Source organism: Ursus maritimus, unplaced genomic scaffold (genome assembly GCF_017311325.1).
Source record: "Ursus maritimus isolate PB19 unplaced genomic scaffold, ASM1731132v1 scaffold_35, whole genome shotgun sequence".
In the NCBI taxonomy this organism is placed as follows: Eukaryota; Metazoa; Chordata; class Mammalia; order Carnivora; family Ursidae; genus Ursus; species Ursus maritimus.
In genome coordinates this window covers 17,495,628-17,519,050 of record NW_024426119.1, presented here as the reverse complement: position 1 = coordinate 17,519,050, position 23,423 = coordinate 17,495,628, and the positions used below count along the sequence as shown (strand labels likewise).

General features: G+C 38.4%; 1 protein-coding gene across 6 annotated transcripts in view; it reads right to left on the bottom strand.

Moving 5' to 3' along the window:
- The window catches only part of ZNF280D (zinc finger protein 280D), a 127,552-nt gene extending 111,332 nt beyond the window's left edge, over positions 1-16,220 (bottom strand). The window contains exon 1 of one of the 6 annotated variants that reach the window (XM_040620605.1): positions 16,056-16,220. The gene's annotated coding sequence lies outside the window, so the exon portion shown is untranslated. The remainder of the gene's footprint in view (positions 1-16,055) is intronic. The other 5 variants (XM_040620603.1, XM_040620607.1, XM_040620606.1 and 2 more) reach the window with 5 other exon arrangements.
- Positions 16,221-23,423: the final 7,203 nt, after the last annotated feature.

Genomic DNA, 23,423 nt, shown 5'->3' with positions numbered 1-23,423 from the left:
ATAAACAAACACTTTCATGGATTCCTTCAGCATCTCAGCCACTGAAGCATGCCAAAATTACCACCATAAAAACCTCTCAGGTCACCACTTCAGAATTTTGGTGGTAAGGCATGGAATTCTATGAAGGATTAAATCAGCTGCCATTGAAGTGGACTATCCAGCAAAGATATACGGTGGGGATCTCAAAGTTCCAAAACGTCTCTGATAGCTTCTACAGCTCAGACTGAGCCCCAAAATTGCCAGAAAAAGAGCACTCTATTTCAGCTACTGACTCGTTTCATGACCATGTTTAATACCTTGTTTCTACGAAGAAAAAAATGAATTCCAATTAACTGACTTATCAAAGACTTCTTAGAAAATAATTCATTCACTGTTGGAGACTGCTCATATAATAATTTCAATTCCTATCTTAGTATTTTTTTGTTTCAGCTTTTATATATCTAAAACTAAATATCTTAAATAATTTCTTCTACAAAAATTTTAAAAATCAATGGAAATGTAGGTCTAAATTTTTGTTTGAAAAATTTACTTCTATCCATTGAGAGGTACCACCTGACACAATATCACTGTGTTAAATAAAGGTTATGCATTTGATCTGGTACATAAGCACACAGTATGCCACAGGTGTGCTCTGTACTAGATATAGTTCTATTTACTTTCTGATAAAAAATTAAGCAATTCCACAAACCCCAACATAAAAAAGAGCATTAGGCTAGAAGCCAGAAGAACCAAGTCATAGCCCCAGCGCTGCTACAACTTTCAATCAAATCACCTTACAATTCTGGGTCTCAGCTCTTACGTCAAGTAATAATCTCTACAGCTTAATTTAGCTCTATACTTTACTGTATACTGTATACTTTAAACATTTATTAACAATAAGCAGTAAAACATGGTGAAGAATGAATGCCACATTCAAATTCTGAGTCTACCATTTATTATCTGGATGACCTTGGGAAAGTTAACCTCTGTGCCTTGCTTTACTATATATATGTAACTTATTTCATACAGTTATAGTGAAGATTAAATTAGATAACACAAATAAAACACATAGCTCAGTGCCTGGTACACAGAAATCATCCAATATGCACAGAAAGGGGAACCCTCCTACACTGCTGGTGGAAATGCAAACTGGTGCAGCCACTCTGGAAAACAATATAGAGGTTCCTCAAAAAGTTGAAAATAGAGCTACCCTATGACCCAGCAATTGCACTACTGGGTATTTATTCCAAAGATAGAAATGTAGTCATCCGAAGGTGCACCTGCACCCCAATGTTCACAGCAGCAATGTCCACAACAGCCCAGCTATGGAAAGAACCCAGATGTCCATCAACAGATTAATGGAAATACACACACACACACACACACACACACACACACACACAGGAATATTATGCAGCCATCAAAAAATGAAATCTTACCATTTGCAACAACATGAATGGAACTAGAGGGTATTATACTAAGCGAAATAAGTCAATCAGGGAAAGACAATTGTCATATGATCTCAATGATATGTGGAATTTGAGAAACAAGGCAGAGGATCATAGGGGAGGAGAGGGAAAAAAATGAAACAAGAAGAAACCAGAGAGGGAGACAAACCATAAGAGACTCTTAATCTCAGGAAACAAACCGAGGGCTGCTGGAGTGGAGGGGGTGGGAGGGATAGGGTGGCTGGGTGATGGACATTGGGGAGGGTGTGTGTTGTGGTGAGCACTGTGTATTGTGTAAGACTAATGAATCACAGACCTGTACCCTGAAACAAATAATACATTATATGTTAATAATTTAAAAAAATAAAATTTAAAAATAATTAATTAAAAGAAGAAATCATCCAATAAATCTTAACAATTTTTAACTCTGTGCTTAATACCACTTTCAAGAACTCTAAGAAGAGATCATAATTTTGTTACTATACTAGAATTTACAAGCTATCAGCTGAGCATTTACAAATTATTTTGTGAGATCTTCATTACAGTAATATTTCATACGATGAAATGTTAGTTTTGTAAGTATACCTTCTAGAATGTAGCTGTCAAATCTATCCTATTTTCATCTTTTTAAGAAAGAAGCATTTATAAACTAGTGAAAACAAAAAATTTTAAACCTTCATATAAACATAACACACATACCTACAATTTATCAATACTGTACACACACCTACAATTTATCAATACTGTTAAATTATATACTACTAGTCTCACAGAATAAAACAAGTATCTAATTCAAAAATACCAACATACAAAAATTAACATTTGGATAAAGTGCCTTATACTTCCATTAAAAAACCCTTTCATTTTACATGTATCACTGTATTTTAATTTTTTAAAAAATTCTTTTTAAAAATGAGTAAACAGCAAGTAAAATAAAAAAGTGAATGTGAGGAACATGGTGAATGGTTAAATTCTCCATCTCCCCATACCCCAAAAGTTAGTTATGCAATGAAATAATCTGAGAACTACATTATAAGTTAATCTTTGTTTTTTTTTATCATAAAAATAATGTTTTAATTGGGGGTCTGCATTCCTAACCAAGAAATTAGCAACACCAAAAACCAGATTAACATAAAAGGGGAAATACAAAACCAAAATTAATAAAACCATTTTAAATACTAAAAATTGTTATTCAAAACAAGAATAGCATATACAAATAACGTTCAACTAACTCATAAATTTTGTCTAAGATTAACAAGCTAGCTGTAAGAAACACTAAACCTTTAACACTTTTACTTATATACTTAGAAGAGTTTTTCAGTGGAATGATCTGGATGACATAGGGTCACCAAAACACCGTCATTTTTTTCCTCTCACAAATTTCACAAGAAATCAGGTATTCAAATCCTTCCACTGACTTTAAAGCTTTGGTTTATGTTCTATTTCATTTTATAAGCAATTCTTCAGTCTTAGTGACTAATGGCATACTGAAATGGAGGTCTATAATTTTAGAATTCTAATCCCAAATGAATAGAGCTTTAAGGATTCAAAGTGGGTGCTTAACTATGAGTAACAATTTAATATTTCCAACCCCGGTTCTTTGATCTCTCAAGAATTTCCAACTATCTCAAGGTGATACTAGAAAATTCATTTTAATGTTCATTATCTTAAAAACATACACAGTCTCTTGAGGACAGAGAGTCATTTTAAAAATTCCACTTTTATATCACCTTAATATCCATCACCTATTGATTCCATCATGGAAATTAACTGTAACAGGGTTAGAACAACAGAGAATGATGATGTGTACCTTCGCATATAATCACACAAATACAAACCTTAAGGCATAAGCAATAAACTCAATATAACTGAAAAAGACAACTATTTCGTAAAATTCAGATGTTTAAAATATGAAATTTTATAAAGAAATTAACTTATTAAATTTATTTACAAACATTAAGCAGATGAAACCAAATTTCAAATCAGTACTTCCCACTTTTATGCCTCTTATTTTTTAAAATGCTTTATTGTTAGAAAACTCAGTACCTATCTTTTTTAAGAATCAGTCCAGTTAATCAGTTACTGTTAAAAAACACACATTCTTGAAAAGGGGCACATTTCAACCACACAAAATGTACAATTACAAACATCTGATCACTAGCAGCTAAAATACTACAGACAAAACACTGGGGGATCATAGATACTTCAGAAGATACCTCATCAAATCTTAACCAATTTCTGAAAGATTCTAATTTTTATTTTAAGCAGAATACTGCGTTCTGGAAAATGGTCACCCCAAGAATAGGAGAAAAGGTCCCCAAAAGAGGAGAATGTTGATATACAGTATTATTTTTTAAATAAACCAAACATTTCAAATGTCATTTTAAAAAAAGATCATACGTGCAGGAATCTTAACAGTGAACAGGCAAAGAAAGAAAGAAGGGAACGGATTGGAACTCAACCTTGATTGAAGTTAATAGGAAAAAAGACAGGACAGAATAGGAATGGAAAGGAAACATTCCATGCAGAAAGAACAGCATGTGCAAAAGATCTATGGCACAGCAAATACCAGAAACTAACCACCCCCCCAAAAAAACTAGTGTGAGTGGAAAAGAAAAGCAAGGGGGTATACGGTAGGAGATAAGACAGAAGTCAAACAACACAGCACCCCAGAGATCATGTTAGGAATTTTTCCCTTAACCTAAGAGCAATGGAAAGCCAATGAGGGGATTTTCAGAAAGAACTGATAGGATCAGATTTGTGTTACAGTGTCAAAATAACAGAATTTGAGTCTAAAATCAAAGAGACAGTGGTTTTATTCTATTCTGTCCTTATCAATCCCCACTTGGCATACTGTGTATTGGCTATGACTCTTTCAGCTATAAGAGGTAACAGAAAACCCAACTCAAACTGGCTTAAGCAAAAGAGAATTCCTTGGCTCATTTACAGAACTAAATACAGGTACAATTTAAACAACGATATGTAAATCTAGTTTTTCTATCTCCATTCCTGGGTTTCACTTTCTCTGTTGTTTCGACCCTCACAAGAGGCTCCCCACTGTGAATGACTATACCAGCTCCAACTAAACACCTTCCAAGATTCAAGTCTAGGACACTAATAAGAGGACTAGCTGTGATTGCAGTTGACTGGCTTGGCTTAAGTCATATGCCCTTCCCAAATCCAATCATTACTGCTAAGGACTTAAAATAGTTTAGTCCTGTATCACATGCTCCCCCTGGTACCAGAGATAGAGATCCAACCAACCAACCAACCAACCAACCAACAACAAAACAAAACAAAACAAAACAAAACAAAACAACCAGTAAGATAAAGATTTTCCCAAAGGAAAATCAAGATATTCTGTTACCAAAGTAGGAGGGAAAATGTTGAGTAGCAAAAACAGATATCCATGAATTAGAATTACAGCTCTGTCTAGGTCAAAAGACTAAAGATATTTAACCTAGGAAACATGAGACTGTGGGGTAGAGATGGTAGAAGTAAAAGCTATTTACAGATATTTTTACGTTTGTTATGAGAAAGAAGGAGAGAGGATAACTTATTCTTTGTGGCTCAAGTGATAAAAACAATAACAATATTAGTAATATTTAGTTGTTTTGAGTAAACTAGAGAATGTCATTACTAGTATTGAGCTTCAACACAACTACTTGATTCATTATATACTATTATGCTATCATAATTACAGATCATGCAATTTATAACAACTTTCATTACCATTGGCTAACATTAATTAAATGCATACCCTACTTTGTCTAATCCTCAAAAACTCTGACATAGACGCTATTATCATCCTCACTCTACAGCTGCAGAAACTGAATTATAGAGGTTAAGTACCTTGCTCAAAGTAACACAAATAAGGGTAGAGCAAGGATTCAAATCTAGGCACTTAAAAGGCCAGAGATTTCAGCCATATACTACTTGCCTCCATCAGGAACAAGGGAAGCAGATTTCACCTCAACATAAGAACAAACAATTAATAGTTAAAATACCAGGAAATGAGATTAACTCAAGACGTGATACATCATCAAAGAAAAATATGAAAAATTTAAGCATTATATAATTGAAAATGGTCACTTTCAACATCTCCAAGGGCCCTTACAACCCTAACACTATAAACATATCCATCTGTTATAGGGATGTAAATTTTTACCTAGACAGAGGGACAAAGGGGATTTATTATTTCAGTTAAAAAAAAAAAAACTGTTCTAATTGAGAAAATTGAGAATGTTGAATTATGAAATGCCATTTGGTATTATGAATAAAGTCTTTTGGTAATCAACCTACCATACCCAAATATTTTCTAGAAACCTTCAAGTTCAATGTAATGAATGAAGCAACTGGGTTGTGAAGTTCAACACTGAGGATAAAATTCTTGAGTTTATTCAAAGTAAGTAAACTCCTGAAGAAAAAATAATAGTTGATAATTTTAAACAATATAAATTGCATTTTAATAAACTGGTTTGATGTGAACTCCCAATGATCAAGATCTACTTCATTGACACTGATTCAGAGTAAAATCTGAAATCTCAAATCATCATGATAACCCAACTTTTTGAAATTTTAACATTTTTGATAACACAAAATTTTTTTAATGTAGTATCAGTAAGTAGGCCTGTGCTTCAGAAGACTGCTTACATCTACAAATCAATGTAAATCAGCAGAGTCGTTAAAAGCTTCTATGTAAAAGGAACCCTTCTTCATATAAGGATATGGGGAATCTCTCTTTGCACCACCTCCATTTCATCCAAGTAAAACCCCTGCTGACCCTGATCCAGGCTGCAGTCCATTTGCTCTAGTTATCACCACCCATCTGTCAGTCAAAACTAAGCTGAGCCCAGCAGTACAGCTCCCACATTTTCTACCGCACAGTATTCTGCTAAAGGTATCCATCTGAAAATCCCAATAACCGTCCCCTTGCCAAATCAAATTACCCTTTCTTCATTCACCTTTTCCTTATCTTACATCTGTTTTATCCCCATTTCTTGAAACATCCTCCTCAAAATTTTTTTATATAACAATAGACTGGTTCTTCACCCACCTCCTATTTAACTCTATACAGATTTTCCATATTCTCTTGCTCCTTAAGTAGTATAAAATCAGGGTTTTCAGAGAGTTTAGTCCTCAGTCCTACACAAATTGTTCCCTAAATGACAGATCTAATAAATTCCACAGTCTTAGCTATCAGCTCTCAATAGCAGCCTATAAAATCATCAAATATTAATCTCCAACCCTGACTCCTCAACTAAGTTCCAGCCTGTCATCTCTTAACGGCTGAAAACTGCTACCTGGATATTAACACTCACTTCAAATTCAGTATTTCCAGAACTGAACGTAACTTCTCCATAAAAATTAGCCCTACAGCATTATTCATAATAGCCAAGAAATGAAAACAAGCCAAATGTTCATCAACTGATAAATGAATAAACAAAACGATATATCCATACAATGGAATATTATTCAGCAGTAAAAAAAAATGAAGTACTGATACATGCTAAATGGATGAACCTTGAGAACATTATGCTAAGTGAAAGAAGTCAGTCACATAGTGTATGACTCCATCAATGTCAAACGTCCAGAATAGGCAAATCCATAGAAACAGAAAGTACATTGTGGTTGCTAAGGCCTGTGCCATGGGGAAAATGAGGAGAGACTGCTTACTGAGTAATGGATTTCCTTTTGAGAAGCTGAAACGACTATTCTGAGATTAGTGTTGATGCTTGTTTAACACTGTGAGTGTACTAAATGCCACTGAATTGTACACTTCAACATAATTGAAATGGTGAACTTGATGTTACGTTAACCTCACCTCAGTTTATAAAAATTAGTTCTACCTTTGCACTTCTCTTTTTCCACCAATGAAAACTGTCATCCTTCTGATCTTGAGTCCTCAAAATTTTTTTAATAATTTTTTTCTTAAGTAGGATCCACGCCCAGTGTAGAATTCAACACGGGGCTTGAACTCACAACCCCAAGATCAATATCTCAGCCAAGATTAAGAGTCAGATGCTTAACCAATGGGTAAGCCATCAAAGTGCCCCATCTTAAAAGTTCTTTTCAGTGTTTCCCTCTTTTACTTATCATATCTAATCAATTCCCCAGTCCTATAGTCTTCCTTCAGAATATTTCCTACAACCACCCTTCATTTTCCATTCACTATGTACTTGTTCAGGCCCTTAAAACCTCACACCCGTTGTAAGATTTACTTTGTAAAACTCACTTTATACTGGCCTCACAGCATCCAGATCTGATTTCATCCATTTAACACAGAACCACCAAATTAACAATGCCCTAACATAATGTTTTCATTGTGTCACTTATCAATTCCAAACTCCTCAGTAACTCTCCACCAATCCATGCAAAGCTGTGTTATCCTAGACCCAGAAGTTTCCAGAACGCAGTGAGGTACAGAACAGGCCAAATGTTCTAGGAACTGTCACTTCCACCAGTGGTTGGTGCTGCCAGGCTGCAAGGCTACTCCTATGATATCTAACCCAAGAAAAGAACATGCAATCCTGAGATTACAAGGCTGAGGTTGGACCGAGGGAAGACCAAGGCATCATATCCTACAAAATTAATATACAGCATCTGGCACCTAGTAAATATTATAGTGAATGAAATGAACTTTTTGAGACTCAATTCCCTGTAAAGGACAGATCATGATAATACCACCCATCTCAAAGAAGCATTTGTTTTGAGGATGAAATATGATCTAAGAATATACTTTTTAATTTCTAAAACACTACAATAAAAGATTAGAAAGACATCTCTTGTGTTACAACTTCTCAAGCATAAATACCAACAATGTAGTGTCAAAAAAGTAGGGCCAATTTTCTTATTTATTTTTTTTCTATTCAGTAAAGGTAAGAGGTCTATTACTATTTTTACCCATGGGGGGGGGGGGAACCCATTTTGTTTATTAGGGCCTTTCTATCATTAGTCAGCAATCCTGTATAAAGTCAGATAATCTTAAATGTTGAATGGAAAAAGCAAAATGGGTAAACAAAGCAGGCCGGGATTACCTACATCTAAAACACTCAGACCCCTCCCAAGCCCTTCAGGTTTTGCTTCTCAAACTTACCAAAGGTAACAATACCCACAAAATAAGGAACACACAGGGGTAGAGCCTAGAAGCAAGGAGCAAATTATTTCATAGACTAATGATCTTTGCTTTGGTTAATAGCCCTCAAATCAAAGGCATTCAAGCAGTTGTCATGCTGAAGAAATCCCAAACCTAGCAAAAAAAAAAAAAAAGAAGAAGAAGAAAAGTATGAAAAAGTATGTATTTGATTAACTTCTAAGGATGAAATCTTAGAAGTCCACAAACCCCAACTTGAGAAATTTAAGACATATTAATTTACTTAAAAATAACTATAATAAAACCATTACATATTAATATAAATATTTGTGTGAAAAATATTTTCCAAAACAAAAAATTTAGAGAAGTGGCATTGTTCTACATTTTTGCAAAACCCATTTATAGCTGTCTTAATAAAGACAGCTGTATTCTCTTATCTGCTTCTACATTTAATCTGTTGCACTACATTGTTCTGCTGAAATGAGGAAAACCCAGCCTCACAAGATAGGTAGGTAGTAAAGAGAGGATCTTGTAGAACCCTCGAAAGCGCCTCAAGTCCCCAAGACCACAGTCAGAGACTGCTACACTACATAAATCAATTCAAAGCCTTTGTTTAAAAAGGAGAGCTAAATTACTATCCTGGCTATATTGGCTGGTCAAAAATTTTGTATATACCAATCCAAAGAGTAAAATAATAACTTTAAATAGGGAGTATTCACATGATGAGCACAACTCTACATTTATCAAGCAGGGTATAAGGCACTGTTTAAAAACAAAAAGATGCAAAACATATACCATTCCAAAAAAAAAAAAATCACACTGTGCTCATCATGATATACTAAACCAGAAAAGCAGAAATGTTTGCAATGAAAAATAATTGGAATAAAAAATATTTTTGGTTTAATCCAGTTCACCAAAAAGCCTAAATACTACACCCTGATCCTACAGGGTTTCAGTTAATCGTTGTATACTGCAGAGGAGCTCTGAAGGTGAAGTTGGGAAGGGAAGAAAAACCGGTAACAACAAAAATATTTTGGAACAGAAACCTCAAGGAATAACTTTCTAAGTACTACCTGCATTCATTAGAGATGGAGTGGAAACAGCTGAAAAAACTACCTTGGTTCTAGATGAAGAGGCAAGCAGGTTTAATATGTGTTTTGGAAAGGGGTGGAACTCTGTATATCTAACCATCCAAATTAACCATTAACCTTCAATATACTACCAGAATCCATAGAAACAATTTGTTTTTGATTTTCTTTCTCGAGTAGTTCTAGTTGTAAAGATTGACATTTTATGGCTTTGTTTCCTAGAAATCTTCAAACGACATCTTATTACTTTCAAACAGAATAAAATTCATCGTATTTTACAATTACTATGTGAGCCTATAAAATCCTTTTATAAATTTAAGATACATTATGTGATTTTAGTGATTTTATTTTTCCTACCTCTTGAAATATTTTGCTAATTCTATCATCCCAGGTATTATTTCACAATTGCTAAACAAATATTCCCAACTATGCTTACAAAAAACCAAAATATTAAGAAAACATAAGAATGATTTAATTGCCTAGAAGGATAATGCAACAATGAAATAAATCATCATTATGCATTATCTTTCACTTATCTTTCAGTATTCTTATTGTTTTACACAAAACATTGCATCAACTTTCATAAAGATAGGTAAGATTGAAGACATCATATTTGCAGTCTGCGTCGAGAAGGAAAAACTTTACTTCTACCCTTTTATGTTGCAGTACCTGAGGACCTGTGGATTAAACTAACAAAAAACAGATTAACAGGATGAAAAGCACATAATTTTTATTAATATTTATTTCCACGGGAATTCACAAAAAAGGAGTAAAGCTCAAAGAAGGGGTTAGACTCAAGGTCTTACATACCATTTTAACAAAGGAAAGGGGATTAGGGCTTTGAGACAATAAATCATGGAGAAGTAACTAGAATATACATGGGAGAACTAATGGAAAATAAGGGTTATTCTCATTAGGTCTGTTCATGCAAACTCATGTTGGTATTAACTCTCCATCTCAAGTAGTAAGAGTCACTGTTCCTTTCCTACTACAAGGGGGAAAACATCTTCACGAAGAGATACTTATGACTGGCTTTTAGGCAGATAACAGGAGGACAGAAAACAGTTTGTGTTTGTTAATTCTAAATTGCCGTCCACTCAAAATAATCCTTAGGTCAAAATGGCATATGTTAGCGCAGCATAACCTGATCTTCTTCATCTGTCTTCAGTTTTCTCTGAATATAGTTAAAAACTCAGAACTTTTATTTTCTGCCCATTATCGAACAGAAGAAAACTGGCAGAGGTCACATTTCACAATTATTAGATAAACCTAAAAATGAATGCAAAGATAGATAGCAAGCACCTTACAGTCTAATGAAGAAATCTGGGAAATCTCAGACTGAATCTTCAGGGGAGCGTAACTTGATACACTTCATAAGTGAACAAGTGTTGAATGCAGGTATATATGGTGACTAGAAAGAAATAGATGACGTAGAAAATTTTTTAATTCCTTGGATTGGTTATGCTAATTGGTATCTACAAATCTAGAACTGAAAATACCTTGCAATTACGAAGCAAAGAAGATGGCCAGCCTCCCTTCAACAAAATTAAGAACCCTTAAAAGTTTCAAAAAATTCTTTAAGTATGGCATTTAATGATGCACGTGCAAAAAATCAAAATCAAAATCAAACCCAGGAATGATTAGCTAGAACTTATTAGAAGTACTTTAAATGTCAAATCAGTATTTACAAGATGGATATGAACATTTCAGGTTCACATGACAGTTGCTAAGTAGTCACATTCAGACAACGTTGCCTATTTCAGATACAGATACCTTCAAAACCTGGAAAATATATATAAAAATCTGGGCTACACGGGACAGTGAAACATCCTAAACTTGAAAGATGTAGACCTACACAGAGCTTCAGAAAAGGAGTAAGAACAGAACGAAGATTAATACAAAAATTACAAGAATGGACAAAACAATTTAAAATTTCTGTCAGAAATACAACTTGTGACAAAATTTTTATAAGTGTAGAACTGGCTTAATATTACCCAGCAAGAAATTTTCTTGATTTGCCAATATCAGTAAGAATAGGGTTGAACTTCTATGGATTTTCAAAAATGGGAAGAAAAGTCAGTTGCACATAATCTGGACTTCATACATATTTGATGATTCTTACTGTCCTAAGAAAAATGAGTTTTTCTTCTCAGCTCAATGCACTCTCAAGCATAAATGAATTCAAAATCCCTTGCAGGAGCGCCTGGGTGGCTCAGTCCGTTGAGCAACCAGCTCTTGATTTCTACTCAGGTCATGAGATAAGGGTCCTGGGATCAAGCCCCATGCTCAGCAGGGAGTCTGCTTGAGGATTCTTTCTCTCCCTCTCCCTCTGCCTCTCCCCCCACTCGCAGCACTCTCTCTCTAAAAATAAATAAATCTTAAAAAAAAACCTTGCATAAATTAACACGAGAGCTGTACTATAAAAAAACTACAGGAGAAGTAGATACACTCATTAAGAAGGTAAGAACTTACACTTGCAAAGGAATGACTTGAAAATGATGACCTATGATTGGTAATAGCAGAGAGAATTCTTTCAGTGTATGGGAAAAGCTTCAATTACCAAGAAGAATCTTCCTCATGCAACTAGGAAAAGAACTTGCGGGAACTAGAAAGAGAATTTGTCTAACCCTTCAACCACAACGGTTGTTTTTGCACAGATCCTCAAAGCGGGAAGAATAAAGGAAGATGTTCTTTGTGTGCATATAAAAACTAAAAGAGCGTGCATATTCATTGTAGGGGTGGAATGCAATTAGATGCATGATAAATGTTTTTCATGTCTCAAGATATATACAAAGAGACTATGTTTAAATTCTAATTAAAAGCTCTAATGAGTTTTTTACATTGTTCCTTTATTCTTCTATAAATTATATAATGAAAATTATACAAAATAATTTAAAACGTAAAAAAAAAAAGAGAAAGAAACACTTCCTTTCAAACTGGATGGTGAATAGCGGTAGCTATTTTTCCCGGTATAATGATAGTTAAAAGATTGCTGGGGCGCCTGGGTGGCTCAGTCAGCTAAGCGTCTGCCTTCTGCTCAGGTCATGATTCCAGGGTCCTGGGATAGAGCCCTCTGTTGGGCTCCCTGCTCAGCAGGGAGCCTGCTTCTCCCTCTCCTTCTCCCTGCCCCTCTGCCTACTTGTGATCCCTCTCTCTCCCTCTGTCAAATAAATAAAATCTTTAAAAGAAAGAAAAAGAAAACTGCTTTGTAGAAATGAATAAAAATTCCAAACACGCGTTTGACACAAACTACCAAGTAAATCATTATTTATATCTTTAAAATAATCTGACTGAAAAATCAGATTTTTGGACTCCTCTGAAGCAGGAAAAGATAAACTAGTCAGGATTATATATTTAATTAGTGAACATGTCATAAATAAATATATCTCACCTTTCAAAAGTTATTTTTGAAATGTAACAAAATATATTGTCAATAATCTCCAATTTCCTGTAACCTAAAACTATAGTTTACTTTCTATTTGCCAGAATTTTTATTCCACAGATACATTCCCTGTTGAATTTGTGCAGAAAAAAACCCAAAAAACAAAAAAACTTGGTATGGTTCTAAGTGTTATCTTGAATAAATAAAGCAAGTATGGGAGAAGAGCGTACAAAAATTAAATATTTCCTTTCCTTTGCCTTCCTCTCCCCTACTAAAAAAGTCAATTCTGAGGAGTAAAACACTGGACTAAAGAAACAGGACTGGATTAGACAGCTTAACTGGTATGAATGGGTTGAAGTGGGGATGCTGAGATTTGTTCTCCAACATTTAACTACCTCAGAACTTTCCTATTAATCATAGCTCACCACCGCTACAAGGGCCCTAAGCAAACTTTCAAAGGAGGCAAAGTCTCTGACATCTACTTTCTAAGCCTCCTCTCCCCTAACAACCCTAGGCCCTAGGCTCTGATGCCAACAGGTAGCAGCAACTCTAAATTCCCTAAACTAGGTAAGTTGGTCCTATCCTTCAAAACTGCTCCTTTCCTTCACCCCCAAATACCCATTTCTAGAGGACTGCTCCCAATGACCTCATTATCAGATTACTGCTAATTGGTATGAATTTGCCATTCATACTAACACTAATTCATACCAATACTAATGCCAAAATATCACTCCCTACATTACTTGCTAATTGCAAAAGAAAAAACTTATCGTGGAAAAATAGTCTGTCACCATTTTATTGGAGAGATCAAATTTAGGATTACTAATAGGATTAACAGATAAGCCTCCTTTATGTGCCTTCAGATGTTGTATAATGTGAAGTACACTGCGTGACTTAAGTATTCTTGCCAAAACTATTCAGCCTGACCAACACAAGCCTTCAGATCTAAGTTCAAGTTTACAGAAAATACAGGGGATACAAGGTACAATTTAAACCTAATGAAGAGGAAACTGTCAGTAAAATACAGAATGTGGGTTATTCTACAAGACTACTGGTAGCCTGGTCTCTTCAAAAGGTCAATGTCATCAAAAACAAACAAAAAAAAAAGAGACAGAGAGAGAGGGAACTACACTGAGTTAAAAGAAACTAACACAAACGTAATGAATGCATGATTGGATACTGGTTCCAAAATTAATGACTAAAAAGGACATTTTCGGGACAATGGGGAAAATGTTAATACATACTACATACCTATATTAGATTGTGGAGATTATTCTTAAGTATGATTACAGTATTGTACTTATACAGAAAATTGGTCTTATTCTTAAGACATCCATATAGACACATCGACAGGACTTCGGTGTGAATTATGTTATCGGCAATGTGCTCTGAAAATGTTCACCAAAAGACTGTAAGATAGGCAGATAAAGGAAATGTGGCAAAATGGCCACACTTTTAAAACTAGGTGGTACATGTGAATGTCCAAATGGGCTATTCTTCAACTTTTCGATGTTTGGGGGGAAAAATATAATGAAAACTTCAGTAATAAAAAAGTTGAAAAGCTAAAAATAAACTCTTAAAAATGTAAAAGGAGCAGTTGAATAGTATTTCTTAAATTTTGTAGGTGGGCCTCCTTGCTTCTCCTCAGTCACCTTATTCCCACAAAAAAAATGAAACCTAATACAGTGAATTGCACTGAATGAGGAATCAGAAGACCTAAGGTTCTAGAAATGGTTCAATCACTTCCTAGCCATGACCTCATTAAAGATGTCTCCCTGAGGCTCTCTTCCCTCATCTTCGAAACAGTTCCATAAACACTGACCAAGGCAAAAGGGGTCCTGAGGTACAAATAAGGCATATCAATAACAGATACAAATGCAAGATACAGTTATAACGGTATTTGTACTGATGTTTTTAAAACGTCAAGAGCGTACATCCCTAACAATCCTCTAAGCAAACCAGTGCCTTCAATGGCACAGCCAAGTTTCCACTTAGAAAGCGTGAGTTGTCACTAATCCCCCCCCCCCCAGGCAAGACTTGTCACAAATGCTGAGGTGGCTTTTGTGCTTTAAAACTCTCCTAGGTTTCCATTTTATGTCTAATGGCACTAAAAGACGTCAAGTTCTTAAGACCCAGTCCAAATCTGAAAACAATAACGTTTAAGTTCACAGAATTTTTAAAAAACAAATCTCTGCAAACAAAGAGAACCCCTTGGACCAAGGTCTTCCCGTGCTTGCAGAAGCGGGTTCACTTTGACGTTTCTCCTCTCTAGCAGATTTCTCCTTAAAAGCCTTCAAACTTGAGCTAAGTTGGGAGGAACTCCCTCCATCTCTAGAGCAGGATAAAACCTCAGAGTGAGCTCATTCTTTCCGTCTCGTTAAGGGAAACCTGAAAGGACGGTCAGTAAATCGTGTATCCAACTCCACGTTTCTCAAGGCCGTTCTGTAGACAATAACGGGACTTCTCGGGCAGAGCTGGGAAGTCCCTTTGACAAGAACGAGGCTGTGAGCGTGGGATGACTGGTCACCTGGGCGGGGGGACAGGGACCCTTGGGCCCCGGATGCCTGAAAGTTCGGAACCCCCTTCGGTCTCGGGCTACCATGAAGAGACTCCGGGGAGCGTTGTTGTTTGGGAAGCATGGGTCCCCGCCAAACACCGGCACAAAATGTACGGCGGACCAAAGGGAGTAGTAGAGAGAAAAGCCAAACCCAGGCTGGGGCAAACAGGCACAGGCCCTGGGAGGCGACGTGGAGGAGGCAGAGGAGGTGGAGGAGGCGGAGGAGGAGACGGAGGAAGACGCGGCGGAGGCCTGCGCGGCTCCGGCCTGCCGCACCGAGCCGTCTGCCGCGTCGCGCCGGGATCCCTCCCCCGCTGGGGCCGGCGCAAGATGGCGGTCCGGCCGCCGCCGCGCAGCCGGTCCCCTCCCCCGCGCCCTGGGCGCTCTCGGCAAACCGCGCCGGCCTCGACACCCCCGGCCCAGCGCCCCCGGAGTGAGGCGGCGCAGGCCGCGCGGGAGGGCCTCTGCCTGCTGCAGCGCGGGGCGGGCGGGGGCGGGGGGCGCTTACCGTGAGCGGAGCGGATCGGCCTGACTGGGGCCCTGAGGAGGAGGAGAAAGAGGAGGAGGAAAAGGAGGAGCACGAAAAACTACACAGCGGCGACGGCGGCGGCTCCCATTGCGGAGCAGCAGCTGAGCCGTGGGAAGGGGGGTTCTCGTGGAGCCGGCGCGCTGCCTCATGGGTAGGCTCCGGGTCAGCCTCCGCGCGTCCGGGCTCCCTTTCTTCTCGCCGACGCGGGAGGCGGGCGCGGGCATGTGCGTCGCGTCGCAGGCCCTCGAAGGCCGCGGCACCCCGCCACGCGCTGGCCGCGGGCGAGGGCCAGGGTCCGGGCCTGGCGAGACTGTGGGTGGCGATCCAGAAGTCGGGGCTTGCACCGCAGCCGAAGGCGTGGGAACATGAGTTCTGGGTCCTCCCTGTGTGTAACAGCTAGTTCTCCGCAGACTTGGAAAGTAAGGTGGTCTAGGAAGAGAGGCGCCATTACAAAGAAATACCGTGCCTGAGGAGCGAAGACATAAGCCAGATGAGACATAAAGTCGGGTTCTTTTAATAATTGGCTAATTTTCCCATATTTGTTTCAAACATACCGTTTCGCTTGTGTCTCCCTTAATTCCTAACTCTGCCCTATGGATCCGTATAATAACTTAAAAAAAAAAGTTAAATGCATTTATAAGAACACTTAGCAAGATACTGCTTGCATAAATACTTGTTACACCTTATATTCTGATGTGTAAGGGAAGTTTCCTCTCCCAGTTGTCCTCACAGGATCAGTCTTGCTTCCTTAGATCCTTAACACACACACCAATCACTGCATTAACCCATCACTGAATTGAACTAATTCTTCCTATTTGAATTAGTTTCTTCTTTCTCATCCAGACAGCCTCCAGCTTTTCTATGGTGTTTAGCGTTATAGTCACTTCCTTACTGATTGCCACCCCCAGATCAATCTTACCAAGGCCATTATCCCTAGACCTGGAATAGCTACAGGTAACCATGACCTGTTCTTCCCACAACTGTGCCTGAGATAGTCTATCCAACTTTCTCTTTCTTTCTGGCCCTGAAAGTAAGCTTTACAGGAAAAGAGAACAATCAAAACAAACTGGAAATCTAGAAGTTCAAAAATCTTGCCATATTCTTAAGTCATTATAATTCAAATCAAATTCTATTGGTTTGCAAAGCATGTTATGGTAATGAAAATAAACTGAAGATTTCACTCTGCGTTCTATAGTTTGGTCCCAGGTGTAGAGAAAGAAACTTAATGCTGTTAGACCCTAGAACTAATTTAAATCGAGGGGATGATTCATGCCAACCAAACTTCCTAGAGACTGATATACAAACCAAAATTAAAATTTATTACTTTTTTTTTTTTTTCATGAAAAGCATAGCTGCCCTGAAGACCAGAAAACTCCGGTTGATACATTTTCACTCAAAGGAAACATTTACATGAGAAGCCAAATTATAAAAGATTTCCAATGAGTATGAAATCAACACACATGAAGTAATTTAGATGATTTTTTTTTGATGACTCCATCCTTAAAACTCGTTCCTTGGCTTGTAGAACATGACTCTCTTGGTTCTCCTGACTTACTGTCCACACTTTCCTATCATTTGTTAAGAGTTTCTCTTCCTCTGACTTGTCAATTTTCCGTCTCTTAACATTCTGTACCTACTCTTTAAGTATCCTCAGTACTTATTCTTCTTACGTGAGGTCATGCTCCACACTCTTCCCTGACTATAATGGGTATAGGTGTTTGACCAGCTTCCATTTCACAGCTCCATTGTGTTCACCTAATTTGGGTGGACTAACCACTACCCACCCCCAATTCCAAGATTGGCCCAGCCAGCCTAAAACTGTTAGAATTATCCTTACCTCCCTTTGAAACAGTTTTTGTTTCAGAAACCAATCAGAGTGAAGCCCAGGATTTTTGTTTGACTATGGGAAAAAGAGAAGATCTTTCTTTCTCTGGATGATATGGCATTGGCATTAGAATGTGAAAACTGAAAGAGCTACAACTTTTTTCCTACTAAGGCAAGCCAACTGATAATAAAGCTAACAGGTGGAGGAGGAATGGCTCGGTGAATCAATCATAGGGAAAGGAAGTCACTCTCTGAGAGCATCATAAGCCTCCAAATCAAACCCAATCTGAACCCTGTGCTACCTCTAGATTTCTCTGTTATATGAGTGAATAAATTCCCTTTTCTGTTTAAGCTGAAGGGGTCCAGAATAAGCCTCTGTGACATAAAAATTATTTTTAGCTGAAGGCATTTGAGTTTCTGAAATCTCTTATCTGCCTAAAAGCAGAGCCTCCCAAAAGAACTCCATTGTCATAAATCTCCTCCCAGGGAGCACCAGTGAAGATTGGCTCTTATCACCAGAGACAATGAAGAATTGTCACCACACCTAAAGAGTCATTGTCACAAAACTATATATCTCCCATCTATTCTCCTAAGGGCCCATTTATCTTTCCTAAATGTCATTTGTTTTCCCATAAGTGCACTCTCTCCCCCACCCCCTTCCAAGAAATTATTTGTTTTCAAATAAGTGCCCTCTCTCCTCCCCTGCATCTATTAAAATGGTATATAAGCCCCAAATTCTAACCACTCCTTTGAGTCACATTTCTTGGTGAACACCCTTAGCTGGTATGTGATTAAAATCTGTCTTTTTTCTTGATAACCTGTCCTTTTGTCCGTTTAATTCACGAGCCCCCAAAAAGTAAATCTAAGAGGGTAGAGAAAAGTTCTCCTTCCTGACAAAGCCAATTTGAGTTGGGTTTTCTGTTACTTACATGTTAAAACATCCTAACTGTGGTGGAGACAATGATAAATAGTCTTACTTTACGCTTGCATACCCAGGAAACCCACATTTCCTAGTTCCCTTACTTCTTTACCAGGTCATGTGACTGTATTTGGCCAGGGCAATGTAGGCAGTGATTTCCCAATCTAAGCCTGACCCTTACTTAAAACCTCCAGTGATTTATAGTTCCTTTCTGTTTTTCACATTTCAGTCAGTTGGATACGGAAAATTCTGAGGAACTAGGGGATGGCAGTAACATTAGATGGAAGGACTACAGGTCTTAATAATTACACAAGAGCACATCCCCCCCCACAGATCCTCATTGTACTGATTAGAGCAAAACATAAACCTATACTGGGTTATGACTGAGATTTGAGAGCTGTTACTAAATCACTAACCCTGATTAATAATGGAAGTAGTGGTCTACTGTAACAAAAAATCCAAAATATGTGGTATTAGTTGAGCATAGCAGTCAGGTGAGAATTAAGGAACCGTGTAGTAGGCTGGATAACCAAAGATTCATATTAGGCAGTGGCTAAATTGTTGTCTTCAATACGTTAGAAGGAAGATCAGTACAAGTACAATTTTCTAGCTCTAAGGGAAGAGTTCAGAAAACAAAATTAATAGTAGCTGTTGGTGATTTTTTTTTTAAGATTTTTTATTTATTTATTCGACAGAGATAGAGACAGCCAGCGAGAGAGGGAACACAAGCAGGGGGAGTGGGAGAGGAAGAAGCAGGCTCATAGTGGAGGAGCCTGATGTGGAGCTCGATCCCATAACGCCGGGATCACGCCCTGAGCCGAAGGCAGATGCTTAACCGCTGTGCCACCCAGGCGCCCCTGTTGGTGATTTTTTATGTGATTTGTAAAATATTACCAGAAAGAGATTAGCATGGAACAGAATTAACAAGTTTACACAAAATGAAAGAAAATAGAACCCAGCATTTGGGCGGTCTTGCAGAGTTTGAAAACACAATACTTCTACTAGATTCCAAAGAGAAAAAGGTATATTTTAAAAGGCTTTGAGCAAGGAAGCCTCAGTAGGATTTGAATGACTCAGCCCTTAGGAAAAGATCAGATTACACATGTTGTTTCAGATAGTATCTATTGTTTCAGAAAGCCTCAAAGAAGCAGCTACTATTTTTTCCCCAGCTTTACTGAGGTACAACTGACAAAATTGTATATGAAGTGTACAGGATGATTTGATATACATATCCATTGTGAAATGATTACCACAAAGGTTAATTATAACACATCCGTCCCCTCATATAGTTACAGTCACTTTGCACGTATGTGGGAGAAAACTTAAAATCTACGCTTAGCAAATTTCAAGTATACAATACAGTATTAGGCTGTACGTTCGATCCCTAGAACATACTCATCTTACAATTGAAGAAGCAGCTATTAAATTGAGAGAGAGATTTGATTAAGAAAGTAGAGAAATAAGGCAGCTTTCAGAACCATGTCCCCAGGGGGAGTATTGTTGGTGCTTCAACCATTACTCTTGGATATTTATCCACCTTTTTGGGGTGCTCCCAAAAAAGGGAGCTGCAAGCTCCACTGTGCCTTTACTTCCAACAGCCAGGATCTGCAGCTCTTTTTCAGGGGACTACCCTTAGGCTATTGGCGCCACTTTGCGTGCCTTCAAGAGACTGAAAGGACCTGGGAATTTATATGCCCATAAGACCAGCTCTTAACCAAGGACTGAGAAATGCAGGAGTCTGGAAGCCCTAACTCCCTTGTCTTGGGTGAGAACACCTTTGAGGCATGACTTACATTCCAGAATTCCCCTGTAGGACCAGGCTGAAGCTACCTTCTGTAGGATTCTGTGTAACGTACCCTTGCTGGAGTGCATGTTAAGCTTACGCCAGCTCCAAAGCCACCCTTCTTAACTCATCTTTATGGATTCTGGGGCCTGGGATTCTGCAAACCAATTTTGTGCTTTGCCAGCTGCTCCCGGTTACATTCTGCCAATAGACGACCCTAGAGGGAGACTGCAAGGCTGAAGGAGGAAGAAGGGCCTTGCTCCTTCCTGTTTACTTTGCTTTATGTTTCTGTCTTTATGAATCCAGCAACTTTTTTATCAGTCCCAACAGTGACAATTCATTCCCGCAGCAAAGACTGAATCTACTTTACAGTTTTCCCAACACTTGCAGAATTTGTCTTATTGTACCCCCACAGAGATATCAACACCAGCTACCATCACCCCCTTCTCATGGTCTGGGTCCCAGCTCTATACCTCTGCTCCAAGCACAGAGACTCCAGCACCAGCTGAGCACTGCCCCTTTCTCAAAGGGCTGAGTTTCAGCTCCATGGGGCCATTTCCAAGCTTCTAAGTGTCTGCTATGGACTGCATATATGTGTCCCCACCCCCTTCACCCCCCCCTCTCTCTCTCATTCTCATTCTTTCTTGCTTTCTCTCTCTCCCTCTCCCACCCCCTCCCTTCCTGCCCCCGCACCCCCTCCGTCCGGTACAGCAAGAAGTCTCCTGTCTACAAGCCAGGAAGCAGGTCCTCATCAGGCACTGAATCTGCCACAACTTGATCTTGGACCTCCCAGCCTCCAGACTGTGGAAAAGAAATGTTTGTTGTTTAAGCTGCCCAGTCTATGGTATTTTTGTTACAGCAGCTCGAACTAAGACACTGTTAGGGATTCAAACCTCTGTGCCCTCAGCGCTAGAGATGGTGGCTGCTTCCTGCAGTCTCCACCTCCACAATATTTACTGTTATCTTTTTGCCATTAACAATTCTTTATTTGCCAATTCTCTTTGCTAAAATAACTAGTACGCTCCCAACTCCTAACTGTATCCTAGTGATAGACTTGGCTTCCTCTTCTTCCTTGTCCTCCTTTCCCCACTCTCATACAATTTTCTTAATAAGTCATTGTTCATAAATCCTCTTTATGAGGATTTGAGAGTAGCATTTGAATCAGTAGACTGAGTAAAGAAGATTGCCTTCACCAATGTGGGTGGGCATCATACAACGTGTTGAGGGTCGAGATGGAATAAAAAAGGCAGAGGGAGATGGATTTACTCCGTGCTTGAGCTAGGATGTCCGCCTTCTCCTGCCCTCAGATACCAGCACTCTTGGTTCTTGGGCCTTTGGACTCAGACCAGGACTTACACTATCAGCTCCCCTCATTCTCAGTCTTCAGATTTGTATTGGCTTTTTGGTTCTCCAGTTAGGTATAGATACAGATACAGATATATAGAAATGAAGAGGGGCGCCTGGGTGGCTCAGTTGGTTAAGTGTCTGCCTTCAGCTCAGGTCATGATCCCAGGGTCATGAGATCAAGCCCTGAATCTGGGCTCCCCACTGAGCGGGGAGCCTGCTTCTTCCTCTCCCTCTGCCGCTCCCCCTGCTTGTGCTCTCTCTCTGTCAAATAAATAAACAAATAATGTTTTAATGAAGATATGTATCTATATCTATTTAATACCTATTGGTTGTTTCTCTGGAAAACCCTGTATAGAAAGTATCTCACCAAAAAAAGAATTAGAGGTTTAACACCTAACCAAGGAAACTTCTTCACCCCTGGTATAAAAGGCCTTCAAAATGACTTGTAAGCAGGATTTCAGAATTGCTATGAAGCTGTGACTGCCATGTCTTGAGTTCTGCTCCTTTCCTAACAAGAGTGTCGTTTGCAGTTAACCTCTTTCACTTCTACCATCCTTTATTGGATATAAGTCTAGGGGGAGGAGTGGATTGTTTGTCTTTTTAGTTCATAGGTCATCAGACCAAGAAAAGTCACATCCAGATCTGATGAAGAAATCTGTGCACCATCTGGGACTTTAAGCTAGATGCAATGACTTGATGGGACTTTGGGTTATCTCTCTTGGAAAGAGGTTAGTGTGAGGGAGGAAAAGATAAATGCATATTTGGGACTAGAAGGGTGGATTAAAGATGGAGATAATCACTTAATTTCCTCCTCTGAACATTTCCCATCCCTTTTAACATTCAAGTAGCTGCATGTAACTAGTTCAGGACAGTGGAATGTCATCAGAAGCGATTTCTACCAATGCTACTGAAGTGTGGTTCAGAGATCAGTATTGTTCCATGATTTGTTTGTTTCTGGTCCATAACAAGGTCAGTATAGCAAATGAAAATTTTTGGAAACTTTTATAGAAATTAGACATTCTCACAACATCTTTATTGTCTTTTACAAAAGTAATAGTCTGCAACAGATTGGAAAATTTTTAAAAAGTGGTCCTTTGCTACAGATAGTTTGAGAAGCTGTAGGCTAACAACACGTCTAGCCCAGCCTCTAAAACTTCTCTATGTTCTTCCCAGACCTTTTCTGTTGTTCAGTTGGTCATGTGCAGAGGATCTACCAGAGTCCTTGAAGCCCTGGAAAATAGTGAAGGCACTGGGTAGAAGTAACCTGGGGTTTCTGAATGATTGATGGAACAGAAACACCTCCCCCAACAAACACAGCAATATTCACTCGACTATCAGGTGAAAAATAAACTTAAATAAGTTAAGTTTCTGGGATTTGGGGTTTATTTTTTTGAGTACCTAGTATTAGTTATCCAAATAAATTGTTACTGAATTCTCCTATGACATTGACTTTTATTTCTATTTTCATGATTCC